At 43.1% G+C, this 14,411-nt stretch overlaps 1 protein-coding gene across 1 annotated transcript in view; it reads left to right on the top strand.

The window, feature by feature from the left end:
- JARID2 (jumonji and AT-rich interaction domain containing 2) overlaps window positions 1-14,411 on the top strand; it is a 280,348-nt gene that overhangs the window by 172,819 nt on the left and 93,118 nt on the right. The gene's annotated exons all lie outside the window — the stretch shown is intronic.

Raw genomic sequence — 14,411 nt, 5'->3', positions numbered from 1 at the left:
TTGCTGAGATGAATGGCTCCTTGCTAGTTTCCATTTCCCATTAAACAATCCCTTAAAGATACAAACAGAAGCTCAAGAAAGTTGAAAGCCAAGAGAAAAAAAAAGTTTAATTTGGGATATTGATTCACTTCTATTTCTAAAAAGAGGGTCTGAATAATTTTTTTTTACAGTCCATCTGTATATGGACAGTGAGGCAATTGTTATCAAATTTGGCTCTACCAAATTTAAATCAATGTAGGGCAAATCTGTATTTCTAAGGAACAAAGCATTTTGAGAGGTTGCCAGTATTACTGAAAGCATAGTTCAGTTCTTAGTTGTCATACCTGTTGGTAAATTTATTTTCCCCCCATGTTGTACAACTTTTACAGTCTCTCTGAGGTCATTTTTACAAGCCAGTGCAATAAATTGCAAATATTATTTTAACATCTTCCTTTTGAGCTTTTGTGTGCAAAGTCTTGGCATGCCCCATGGCATGTGCTTCATAATAATGAAGTCTTTTTTGGTGGTGGTGGGTGGGTGGGGGGTGGCAGCATAAGTGCGCTCCTGAAGGGATTTGGCTTCAAGGCCAAAATATATTTCCGTGCTCCAGACAGTGGTCTGGAGAATAGACCTGGCGATAGATTAGCTGTCTCTTCTGATGTCAAGCTGTGCAGAATTCAGAACATGTGACAAGTACTCTGTCTAGGGCTGACTGAAGATTTATGTTTCTGCAGCACTTGGGAATTTCTTGTCCAACTCTTAACTTAACCAACTAGTACAAACTTTGAGTCCAGTGGCAACCTTTAAGACCAATAAAATTTAATTCTGGGTAATACCCAGAGTTAAACTTTGTTGGTCTTAAAGGCACCACTGGACTCAAAGTTTGTTCTGTTGCTTCAGACCAACTGGTGTGATTTCTGGTCATATATGTACGACTGCTTTTCATATATCCTCCTTTCTTTCAACTGTCATTGTTATCTCCTATTTCTGTTGAACTCACCGGCATATAAAATATGATTATATAGCTTTTGTAATGTAAAATATGACTAATCTGGCTTGTTTTGGCTCTTTTTAAAATTTTGCATTTTAGGAAGGTTTGCCCCCTAGTGGTTGAATTGTACCTAGGAGGCTTTTAACAAGGCTTCCCTTGGTTGGCCTGTTGCCCATCGAAATGTGCGTTTAATCAAGGAGCATGCCAGATTTAGGCTATCAACGATTCTCTCACTCCTTAACTAGAGTATGCATTGGTTTTGGTTTGTGTGAGTGTGGCTGTGTTTTAAACATGTGCTGTGTGGTGTCTCTTGTTGCTGTGCGTGCCAGAAGGAATCGTAAGCCTGATAATGAAGCAAAGACCATTAGAGTCGTTGCTGAGTAATAAATCAGGCTTAGGAGATGATGGAATCTTGTTCCTAGTTAAACCGGCACCTATATTTTCCCACTGAAGAAAACTTTAGAATGCAACAGCATTCGCCCACAGGAGTTCTCTTGCTGCTGCAGACCAGTCTACTGAAGAAAACATTGCATTCTTAGGAAAGTTACACCCATGTCTACTCAGATGTCTGGCATGAGCATCTAAGTTTCATATGCGTTTCAGCACTAACTTAGGTTCAGGTAATAAATTCTATCCACAGCGTTGTTCTCATAAAAAGAATAATAGTACGGCATACAACTGTGTGCTGTCGTTGAGTAGCAAATATAATCTTGACAGGGTTAATACAGGCTCACTTTGCAGGATTCTTTTAAGCATTGCTTAGATTGCATTGGTTAAAATGTATTGCACATGTCAGAAGAACAGTGCACTAATCCTAAGAATTGCTTTTGGGAAATTATGTAGACAGCGTTGGGAGCCCTCAGTGTTTAATCTCCCTTATACCTCAGATTGAGGCACAGCAAACTTCATTTTAGTGCGTTGTTTTATAGATTAATAGGAGGGAACGTGTGTGAAATGAATGAAAACTTGTGTTTTTGCACCAGAAGTTTTGGCAATGTCACATATCTCTCCCTCCTCTGGCACTTCTGTTGAATACACCAGGTCTTGTCAGACAGAGCTTGAGCCACTTTCAAGAGGCCCTTATGTATGTTGTATGTAAGAACCAGGGTTGCCAGGTCTGTGTTGGAAAATACCTGGAGGCTTTGGGGCTGGATCCGGGAGAGGGTGGGGCTTGGGGAGGGGCCTCAGCATGGTAGAATTCCATAGAGTCCACCCTTCAAAGTAGCCATTTTCTACAAGGGAGCTGATCTCTGCCAATTGAAGATCAATTGTACAAGTGGGATATCTCCAGGCCGCAGCAGGAGGCTGGCAACCCTAGGATAAGGCTTGTTCTTTCCACAGTGTGTTTAAATACCAGCCCCTCAGGCAGCCAAAAGACAGTGGCTTGGATATAGTGGGTAAAGTATAATGCCATAGAGTTCCAATCTCCAACATGGCCATTTTCTCTTGAGGGACTGACCTCTGTCATTTGGAGATTAGCTGTGATTCCAGGAGCTCTTCAGGCTTGCCCTGGAGGTTGGCGGCTGTACCCCCACAGCATGATTTTTTTCCCCTCTCCTTCCCCCTCTTGCTATAGCTCAAAAATGCTCTCCAAAATGCTGCCTCCAGCCTCCAGGAAGAGCATTCCAGTGTTATTTGGGGCTGCGGTAAGTGTGGTAAAGCTGCAGTACTGCAGTCCTAAGCTCCGCTCACGACCTGAGTTTGATCCCGGCGGAAGCTGGGTTCAGGTAGTCAGCTCAAGGTTGACTCAGCCTTCCATCCTTCCAAGGTTGGTAAAATGAGTACCCAGCTCCTGGGGGAAAAGTGTAGATGACTAGGGAAGGCAATGGCAAAACCACCCTGTAAAAAGTCTGGCAAAGCAAGCTGTGACACAGAAGGAAGCAAGAGAGAGGGAGAAGAAAGCAGACTTGCTAGCGGGCCTGGTAGGAACCCGGGCCACAAGTTTGACACCCCTGTTTTAGACCAACAAAGTTTTATTGAATATAGTAACTTTATTGTTCTTAAAGGTGCCAAGGGATTCAAATTTTGTTCTTTAACTAGCAATCCATTTATTTATGGAAGGCATTTTAAAAATGACCTTTCACCTACAAAAAGGCTCAGCAGTAAGCCCTAGCCTCTAGATAAAACTGTGTGCAGTAGCATTTCTCTGAATATATTGAGAATGATTACGGTATGTTCATCTAGTCTGATTTAGGAAAGTCCATTCATATGGCAAGAGAAAATATAAAGAAGTATTGACAGCCTTGTAGATAGGTATTAAAAATATTTTTAATCCTTCCAGCTACATGTGCTCTTTTTATTCCATGGCAGCATATATTGCACAGAAGTTATTGCTAACCCCAGAAAAATTATGGGAATCAGGTTTGGGCAAGCCACTTGTGTGAAATTTCATTTTCTTCATTTCCTTGTGGTTTAATGTTGTCCACTGATAGAATACCTTTTTTCTTCTTTGGCTATCGGAGCCCTTTGTGAGCATTTTAAAGTTCACTAAACGAACCCCCGTGGCGCAGAGTGGTAAAGCTGCAGTACTGCAGTCCAAGCTCTCTGCTCACAACCTGAGTTCAAGCCCGGTGGAAGCTGGGTTCAGGTAGCCGGCTCAAGGTTGACTCAGCCTTCCATCCTTCCGAGGTCAGTAAAGTGAGTACCCAGCTTGCTGGGGGGGAAGTGTAGATGACTGGGGAAGGCAGTGGCAAACCACCCTGTAAAAAGTCTGCCGTGAAAATATTGTGATGCGACGTCACCCCAGAGTCGGAAACGACTGGTGCTTGCACAGGGGACTACCTTTACCTTTTAAAGTTCACTAAAAATGTTTTAGATAGGCAACAGATCAAATCTTCTAACACTGCCTCAGCAGTGCAGCTATGGTTCTTAATAAATATTTTGATTGTGCGTTCAGACATTTTTTTTACGAACCTTCCTTAAGGACAGATTTCCTGTGTAGCTTAACAAGGAACACTTCCATAATACTTTGAGCACCCACTGCATAAGTGATAAAGAGATTTAATCCTATTTCTGTAAGCACTGACTTTGAAGGAAAAGAATCATAAACAAATGAGTGCTTACATTTGTTCATTTGGAATACACAGGGAATAAGTAAGACTAAGGGTATGTTTGGGTAAACCTTTAAAACTTGCCTTAGAAAGATTAACAACTCTAGGACACCAACTGTCCCTCATTTCAAATTATCTGGTATTAGTTCATAATGAGTCTCTCATCAGAAGAATGCGGCGGGGGGTGGGGGTGGGAATGCCAGTATAGACATCAATGGTGCAGATGTCGTAAGGAATATTTGTCAAAGTCTTTCCTGTTTAATTAAAACATTGAAACTTTAAGGAAGAGGAATTATCATGTTTTTGTTGTGGCAGCTATATTAACATTTCTATAATATATTTTAGTTCTTAATATTTCTCACGTGAGCAGTTGTTTAAATTGGCGCAGAGGCGTTTTGCAGAAGCATTGTGGTTTCATAAATATTATCTTAATTGCCAAATAACAAAACTTTTCAAGACAAATCCCAGCGGATTTGTGAATGTGGACTCTGTTATTGTGAGCCAGATCAATCCAGAATCTGTTAGTTTTCTGAAGAGCGAACAATGAGGTTAATTTGAGCTAGGCTGGATTAGCTATTATGCTAACATCTTGGCAGATCAGGGCAGAAGCCAAACTGGTGAATTGGGACATGGTTAAAATACCTATAATTTTCCAGTATGAAAAGATTTGTTGATTTCGCTGCATGTCCTCAGTTCCTTGTATATTAGACCCTTGTTGGGATACAGTTGCCAAGTTCTTCATTTTAAGACCTCTGAAGTAGTGGTAGTCCAGCTGATCAGAGAGACAGAACGTTTTCAGTACTGTAGAAGGCAATGGCAAACCACCCCGTAAAAAGTCTGCTGCGAAAACATTGTGAAAGCAATGTCACCCCAGAGCTGAAAATGACTGCTGCTTGCACAGGGGACTACCTTCACCTTTTAGAAGATTTGGGGGACAATTCAGGATGGGGTGAACAGGAGCAAATGGGACTTTGTGTGTGTATTTATGAGATGTGCCCTTTCAGTCACAATCAAGGCAGCTATGTTTGCATTGATGTGTTATAATAAAAGTTAGTGTTTGACACAATCTTATAAATGCACTTAAAGATTAAACTGCAAGCATTAACACATGCAGTTGGAGCTGGAATTACCACAGCTGCAGGAACCAGACTTATTCTTCAGCGAATACCAGTTAAACGATTTAAAGTGTATTTATTACAATTACAGGGTCCTAAAAAGACCTGTTGGGGTTTTTATGCCACTGCCTTCCCAGGTTGGGAGTGAATATTTTACATACCTGCTGTCTTCCTTTCCTGTATTAGCCTTTTGTTAGGTTTTAATACTGATTCCTTTTCTCTGTGGCCACCATGGTAAGCATAGAGAATACCACTGAAAACTGATAGGGAGACATAGAAATGAATTGAAGGGCGGGGAGGGAAAGATTGACAGCTGAGTTTAAGGACTGCTGTGGAATCCATTGATAGATCAGGGTGTAACGTAGAAGGGCAATAGAGGACGTTGCACTGGCCATTGAGCTTAACGTATTGGTGCCTTAGCTGGGCCAATGAGTGTGGTCTGGCCTACGCTAACTGGACAATGGCTGTTAGATTAGCCAGCGCACAAGCTGCATATGTGAAATGAATGCAGCGACTAAAAGACAGTCTGAGCACATATGTAGCTTGTTTTGAATTTTATTTGTTGTACAGATTAGTAATATAGGACGCTTCCAAACTTGCTGTTCTAAGGGACAGCAGCCCCCACTTCCATACAGTTTTGTTTTCAAGAGGCCATGTCATTTGTGTGGGTGTGCAAGTGTTAATCAGTTATTAGTTTGTGGTCTCGCGGATCTTTTAAAGTTGTATGTCATTTAGTGTTGCCAATTCCCAGTTGGGGCAGGGAATCCTCTGATTTGAAGGCCCTCCCCCCACTTCAGGGTTATCAGAAAGCGGGGGCGGGGGGGTTTTGAGTGTCCACTGGGCACACAGTTATACCCTATGGAGACAGGTCCCCATAGAGTATAATGGAGTATCGATCCATTGATATCTGGGGCTTGCGGGACTGTTTTTTGAAGTAGAGGCACTACATTTTCAGCATAGCACCTGGTGCCTCTCCTCAAAAAACCAACGTTCAAAAAGATTGAACCAGGGGTCCAATTCTATGAGCCCCAAAAGAAGGCGGCCTTATGGTGGCAGCTACAAGCATAGCCAGCTTCAAGAGGGGATTGGATAAAAATATGGAGCAGAGGTCCATCACTAGCTATTAGCCACAGTGTGTGCGTGTGTGTGCATATATACTGGCCACTGTGTGATACAGAGTGTTGGACTGGATGGGCCATTGGCCTGATCCAGCATGGCTTCTCTTATGTTCTTATGTTCCGTTATTTCCATTGGAGAGAAGACATTTAAAAGGAGGTCCCTTTAAATGTGATGGCCAGGACTCCCTTTGGAGTTCAGTTGTGCTTGTCATACCCTTGCTCCTGGTTCCGCCCCCAAAGTCTCGTGGCTCCACCCCCAAAGTCCCCAGATATTTCCTGAGTAGGACCTGGTCTCTGAGGAGCAGAAGTGAACATACATCACCACTAGAATCTTTCTTTCTAGAACCTTCAAATGAGTAATTCTCTTTCACAGCTAAAAAGAATGATAGAACTCTTGCCGGTGTTCTTGGCCTGTACCAGTTGTGACTCATTAGGCCTAACATAGCCCACTAGTTCACTGGATGTGTGTGGCAACTAGACAGGGATTGATAAACCTCTTGTTCTGGCTACTTGCCTGTGACTGCAAAAGCAAAGGGGTTCTCATGCACCTGGCAGGCTTAAATGCATGGCTGCTTGCATGGTGAGTCATCTTTTGTCGTGGCCTCACTTTGTCTCATTAAATCATAGAAGTTACCAAGAGGGCATTTAGATGCCAGTGCCCATCTCTAAATATCAGCTCTCTTGTGTTTTGAACGTATGAACATATAAAGCTGCCGTCTACTGAATCAGACCTTCGATCCATCAAAGTCAGTCTTGTCTACTCAGACTGGCAGCGGCTCTCCAGGGTCTCAAGCTGAGGTTTTTCACACCCACTTGCCTGGACCCTTTTTAGTTGGAGATGCCGGGGATTGAACCTGGGACCTAATGCTTACCAAGCAGATGCTCTACCACTGAGCCACCGTTCCTCCCCAAATATAGGGCACTTACTTATATGTTTTCTACATGCGCAACAAAGTTATGCAGTCTAAACCATAGTGTGCCAGAATTAGTTAAAACAAGTAAGATGCATTTAAAGCAGAGTTCACAAGCACCAGGTGTCTAATACAGAAGTGGGCAACCTGTGGCATATGGGCGAAACAGTGGCCTGCCAGACCATTTTGCTTTGAAATACAAAAAATAGATTGTGATTGATTAGCAATGTAAATGAATTTTCAAATTGTAGTCATAATCATATTCATAATTAATATCACAAATACATTCCAAATTCAACATTCCAAATGCAACAATACACACATTCCTGTATGTTGATGCAAAATGTCTCCTATAAGTCTGAATAAAGTCAGCCCTTTAATACAGTGCTTGTGCAGTGTCTTCTCCCAGATAATAAATATAATAATTTCCAGATCTTGTCTTGGATGCCCCAAAACCACCTCCGGTGTCTCTCGCTAGCTGGTCAGCATGTTTCAGTCAACCTTCTTCATGTAGGGGTAAAAAGATGTCCACAATATTACAATTCCCAGCCACTGGGGTTCTTATACATAGTGCATCAAGCACAAATTCATTTCAATGGAGATTTTGCTTCGTGTGAAGAGCCAGGAATGAACGTGGTCCAGGCCCGGACTTAGTTATCAATATTAAATTATTTCAATAGGAAATTCTTTATATTTTCAAAAATCATACGCCATCAACAATTAATCATGCTTAAAACTATAATTTCATTCACTCATAGTATTCCGAACCTCTGCCGAAGGAAGAGGAGAGGAAAGATGTCAAGAACGGTCTCCCTTCACTGAGACAATTTGAATAAATATTCATGTATGAGAGGAAATATTACCTTCCCCCTCTCACTTTTCCTCACAACTTAGGCTGAGTGTGTGTGACTGGCCTAAGGTCACATAGTGTGCTTCATGGCTAAGTGGGAATTTGAACTCTGTACTGCCCAATCTTAGTCCAGCACTGACAACTGCACCACTCGCACACTGGATGCTCAAGCTCAAATCTCCAAATGCATCTCAGAAACCCAGAGCCGGCCCTGCCATTAGGCAAACTAGGTGATTGCCTAGGACGCTGGCCTTCTCGGGGTGCTGAATTGGGAGCCCCCATGTGACTCGGTGGCGTTATCAGTGGGGGGGACAGAAGTTAGCCTTGCCTAGGATGCCAGACAGTCTAGGGCTGACCCTGCAGAATCCACAGCAACGATTGGCTTTTCAGATACCCTGACTTGAAAACCAAGCGTTTGCTTGGCTGAACTAGGGACGGCAGAATCACCTCACTTTCTGTATTTGGGAACGAGCTTTATCTCTCCCCCACTCCCATGTACAGATGCACAGAGCCAAAAAAAAAAGGCCAAATAGAAATATTCTTGTCTCTTCTGTTTATTTTTCTCTAAAGCTGCAAATCCTAAAATCCTACTTAACTTCCAGTGCTGGGGCCACAAGCATCTGCTCACACCACCAGCACACAGGGCTAAAGACAGAACTATTCCCACTGCCTCCATTTCTTTTCCTCTAAAGCCGCAAGTGCGTGGAGACCAAAATTGCCTTAACTTTTAGGAAGCCAAAATGGCTCTGAACAGCCCTTGAGTCTAGCTAACCTTCATTCTTCCGGACTAGCAGACACAACTTCTAGGTCAAGAAGCTTGGCTTCTGGACAATCTTCAACCCTGACACTTCTCTGTTTACAGACCAGGCAATGAAAGTGCAGCATAATAGTTCTTGTTCCCATCTAGCAAAGCCAACTTGGCAGAGAAACCACCTCTAGAATGCATCGTTCAGCAAGTCTGCAGTTGTGTTAATCGAGTTATACTTGTACTATTGAGATCAGAAGTTGGACTTTGCATATTACCAGGGCTTTTCTTGTAGCAGGAACTACTTTTCCCGCTCAATGTGTAATGTGGTCCAAGGGCAGGCTGTACCTTTCTCTCAATTTCTGCCAAACTCCTGCAAGCTCCCTTGAACCCCATAAGTGAAGAAGAAGACTGCAGATTTATACCCCACCCTTCTCTCTGAATCAGAGACTCAGAGTGGCTTACAATCTCCTATATCTTCTCCCCCCACAACAGACACCCTGTGAGGTGGGTGGGGCTAAGAGAGTTCTCACAGCAGCTGCCCTTTCAAGGACAATTCCTGCGAGAGCTATGGCTGACCCAAGGCCATTCCAGCAGCTGTAAGTGGAGGAGTGGGGAATCAAACCCAGTTCTCCCAGATAAGAGTCTGCACACTTAACCCCTACACCAAACTGATTATATCTGCACTATGCAGGGGAATTATCATTCTCCGACGCTGTATGTGGCAAAACTCTCCATGGTGCATGTTTTGAGTGAGAAAAACCTTGGCTTAATGAATTTCAATCACTGAAAAAGAAAAAAAAATATCCAAAGCATCCTCAGTGCTTTGTAACCCATGTTGCTAATGACAGGAAGGGAAGGGCCAAGGGACTCAAATCTATTGTCTACAAGACTTTTCCCAAACGCTTCTAAAACTGCCTTCCCTCAATAGATGCCAGAGAAAACGCCCCCCCCCAAGGGGGGGGGTTTGCATATTAGGCCACACACCCCTGATGTAGCCAATCCTCCAAGAGCTTCCAGGGCTCTTAGTACAGGGCCTACTGTAAGCTCCAGGAGGATTGGTTACATGGGGCGGGGGGCCTAATATGCAAAGGAGTTCCTGCTACAAAAAAAGCCCTGCATGTTACTCAAATAGTCTGTTAATATTGTGTTCAGGAAGGTTTGCCAGTGAATTATAGAAAATCTAAAATAATGATTTTCCTCACAAAGCTTGTGTATTAAATGTAGGGTCTGGACCAGCAATGGGGAGCAAGTAGAACAAAGGGCCCGTGCTAAATATTTGGAAGAAACATTCAGTTATAATCTTGTTTGGAAAACTCATACCAATTTAGCGACAGAAATTGCTAAGGCAAATATAAGTGCTTTCTTAAAGGGTTTTTCTTTTTTTTTAAGTCTCAAGATACCTGCAGCTATTCAGGCTCTTAATGGCAAGGTTTTATTTAGGGCAGGCATTTGTGTTAATGGAATCCAAGAGTCCATAGATTGCCCACTTCTTTAATTTTCTCCTTCAGATAGCAGGTGTACCCAGTTGTGTTGTACAAACTGCACTTAGAGTAGAGTTTGCTCAGGGCTCCTTGGAGGCTAAAGCTTGGATAGATGTTTTTAAACAAAGGCTGAAGGCTCTTTTCCCATTGCTTGATGCCCTGGGGGGTTCTTTGGCATCTATTGAGGGAAGGCAGTTTTAGAAGTGTTTGGGAGAAGTTTTGCAGACAATAGAAAAACTTGGCTTTTCCCTTCCTATGATTAGCAGCATAGGTTATGAAGCACTGAGGATGGCCAGAATTTTTTTCTTTTTCTTTTCCAATATAAAAGGCAAAGGTAGTCCCCTGTGCAAGCATCAGTCGTTTCCAACTCTGGGGTGACGTCACATCACAATGTTTTCACAGCAGACTTTTTACGGGGTGGTTTGCCATTTCTTTCCCCAGTCATCTACACTTCCCCACCCCCAGCAAGCTGGCTACTCATTTGTCCGACCTCGGAAGGATGGAAGGCCAAGTCAACCTGGAGCTGGCTACCTGAACCCAGCTTCTGCCGGGATTGAACTCAGGTCATGAGCAGAGCTTAGGACTGCAGTACTGCAGCTTTACCACTCTGCGCCACGGGGCTGCCTCTTTTCCAATGACTGAAATATGTAAAGGTTTTTCTCATTCAAAACATGCACCATGAAGAGTTTTGCCTAAGACCACGTACAGCATCAGAGAATGATAATTCCTCTGCATAGTGCAGACATAATCAACTTATGGGGTTCAAGGGAGCTTGCAAGAGCTTGGCAGAAACTGAAAGAAAAGTACGGCCTGCCCATGGGCCAGGTGACGCATTGAGCGGGAAAAGTCATGCATGCACTGGTTCTAGGAGGGTGTGGGTCACCCCAATTTTTACAAGCCCAGGCCTCAGATTCTGCAGGAGCTCACAGGAGCGCACAGCTCCTGAACCTTTCTGAGGGTTCCCCTTCCTCTTCCCCATCTACCTTGTCCATTGAATAGTAGGTGCAGCTGCGTAACAATCCCTGGATTAGGAGAGCGGGCAGCCAGCCAGCCAACGGGCCTTTCCATGCCCCCAGTTGCCCTCATTAACCCCTGGATAAGCCCACACCACCCTTTCTCCACTTCTTATTTGATTTGGGCGGCGGGTAGCTTGCTGGCCTTTTGACTGAGGGGGGCAGCCCAGGAGAGCCCCAGGTGAGCGAAGCCTGCTTGGGCTGTCTGGATCTCTAGCCAGCCCAAGCAGGCCTGGCTTGTCCAAGGCTCTCCTTTCTTGCATAAGGTTGCTTTTGGCTGGGTGGTGGTGGCATAGGTTAATGAGCTCCCCCACCTATTTTTCTACAAAACAACCCCTGCAGAGGCCTATTGTGTGTCTGCACAAAATACATTGATGAACAACAGTTACAGGCGGGAAGTGCAACCCTGTTTTCTCTAGGGTTGCCGGGTCTGTGTTGAAAAATAACTGGAGACTTTGGGGATGTAGCCAGGAGAAGGCAGGATTTGAGGAGGGGAGGAGCCTCAGCATAGTACAATATCATGGAGTCCATCCTCCAAAGCAGCCATTTTCTCCAGGGGATCTGACCTCTGCCAGCTGGAGATCAGTTGTAAAAGCGGGAGATCTCCAGGCCCCACCTGGAGGCTGGCAACCCTAGTTAGGTTGAGTCCTTCATTGTTCTCTCCTTTATTATAATTTATGCTCCCTTCATTGTTTATAATTTGGCCTGGTGCAAACGTAAAACTGGATTGCATATATGGGCGCAGTTCGTACTTTTTTCTCCCTTTGCCTTTTCTTTTGCCGGCAAGAAATGTCTCCATATTACAGAAATTAAAGTGGAATTGGGAATAAATATAATTTTACTGCCAATTGAGAGTTATTATTTTGAAGAAAGCGTTAGCGTGGCATCGGGTACTAAAAGATAATGCTGAACACACACAAAAAATAAAGGTGCTAAAATGTTTGTCTTACTTTCTTTGAGAGCAGCATTACTGCCACAGTTAATTGTAAATGTGATTTTCCTGAAATAGCAGAGATTTCATTTAATCATGGCTGTCAGTGGGGGAATCCCTGCTGGGGTGGGGGAATTCCTGCCCCCAAGCTTCTGTTCCCTGTTGCCACTCCTGTAGTTGGTGGAAGGAAAATAACAGGCGAGGAGGAGAAACACTGTCAGCAAAGATGTGATGTCGCAAGTTTGGGGGACCTGGAAGTGATATCAGTCCTCTCTAGGAAATGGCAAAAACCTCTGTGGTTTTACCATAGAGTTTCCAGAAGCTTCTAGAGAGGTATAATGTCACTTTTGGATTTTCCCCATCACTGGTGCCCCTGGGTCTCTCCCTTGAACTCCTGTATCTCATACATTATAGAGTCGATTGAAAGACGTTCAAATCTGAATCTGATATAGGAAAGCTTGTTAAACTTGTTTTTGTGTGGTTGACTTCAAACTGCTTTTGCATTGAAAGAGAAGACATGAGTTGAACCTAAAGGAGAAAAAAATGCACACAATGTAAAACATAAGAACATTAGAGAAGCCATGTTGGATCAGGCCAATGGCCCATCCAGTCCAGCACTCTGTGTCACACAATGGCCAAAAAAACCAGGTGCCATCAGGAGGTCCATCAGTGGGGCCAGGATACTAGAAGCCCTCCCCTCCCCCAAAGCACCAAGCATATAGCGCATCTCCGCCCCAAACAGAGAGTTCTAATAATACGCTGTGGCTTATAGCCACTGTTTTGTGCCTATTTTATACCTAAAAGTGTTTGAACAAATCCTGTAGAAGCTTTTAATAAAAGTGTGTTGAATCTATGGAGTTGTATAATGTAAAGGGTGGGATATTGATTGTTGCCCATTTTTGAAGGTTTCACACATGAACATGTAGCTATAACTTTTGGAACATTTATGTTTTCAAACCAGTTTGCAATCCAGAATTATGATGCAAGCACCATTCTTTGAATTTCATGTTTCTGATATTTACTGGAATAAAGATCATTTGGAAATTTTAAGATGACCCTCAGCTGATGTAATACTTCAGTTTCTAATTCAGATTTTAAAAAACAAATGGGATTGGTACTTTTGATTTTAATGCTATTTCTTGATTGGAACTTTTAGTGAAATATTTGAAGTCTGTTCTTGTTTCCTTGTGAACTGCAGTAATTTCCTCTGTTAATTGTTTTGCCAATATTTCTTAGCATATTACTTCCAATGACTCATGATTTACATTGCTGTGGCTCTGTATATTTTTACTTAATTAACTTCAACCTTTCCCACTTGTTCTTTGCTGTGATTATAGAAGGTGAGACTTTGTGACTCATTGATCCTATGAACCCACCTGTTTACAACTGATTGTAGCACTACCAATCAATATACATTGGTAGCATCGTTATTTCTTTCTTCCGTGTATCAGCATTGTTGTTGTGTTGGAAATCTGTTGCTGAATTTGCGCATTCTCTGCTTCTCCATACGAGTGCTTGTGCTGAACCTTTTTTTTGCGCTGTTAGTGTAAATCTCCAAGTGTCAACTGTTTCATTTGATGAAAGGGAACAAGAAGATGACTGGCATGTTCTGAATAACAAATCAGCCCCATTTAGGATAAGGAAATATACTTTTAGAGGTATGCATGAAAGGATAATGAAAGCGTTTGAACCTTTACAATCCAGATATAAATGTTTCTGGTGTCTTTTTACGGCAAGGACAAAGTTAACTTAAACTCCCAAATAAAATTTGTATTCTGTGTTCCATATATTAAGAACATACGAGAAGCCATGTTGGATCAGGCCAATGGCCCATCCAGTCCAACACTCTGTCACACAGTGGCCAAAAAAAACCAGGTGCCATCAGGAGGTCTATTAGTGGGGCCAGGACACTAGAAGCCCTCCCACTGTTTCCCCCCCCAAGCACCAAGGATACAGAGCATCACTGCCCCAGACAGAGAGTTCCATCTATACCTTGTGGCTAATAGCCACTTATGGACCTCCAATGTTTATCCAATCCCCTCTTGAAGCCATCTATGTTTGTAGCCGCTGCCACCTCCTGTGGCAGTGAATTGTCTGTTGTGTTAATCACTCTTTGGGTGAAGGTCTGTTATTGTTTTAAAATAAGATTGCAGAAGATGATGTCCATTTAAAGTTTATTTTAAAAGAGTAGGACCCCAGGGTGGTGCTGTCAGTGGCATGACAC

Source organism: Heteronotia binoei, chromosome 7, assembly GCF_032191835.1.
Source record: "Heteronotia binoei isolate CCM8104 ecotype False Entrance Well chromosome 7, APGP_CSIRO_Hbin_v1, whole genome shotgun sequence".
NCBI classification, from domain to species: Eukaryota; Metazoa; Chordata; class Lepidosauria; order Squamata; family Gekkonidae; genus Heteronotia; species Heteronotia binoei.
The sequence above is the reverse complement of the archived record's forward strand: the minus strand, read 5'-3'. Positions and strand labels throughout refer to the sequence as shown.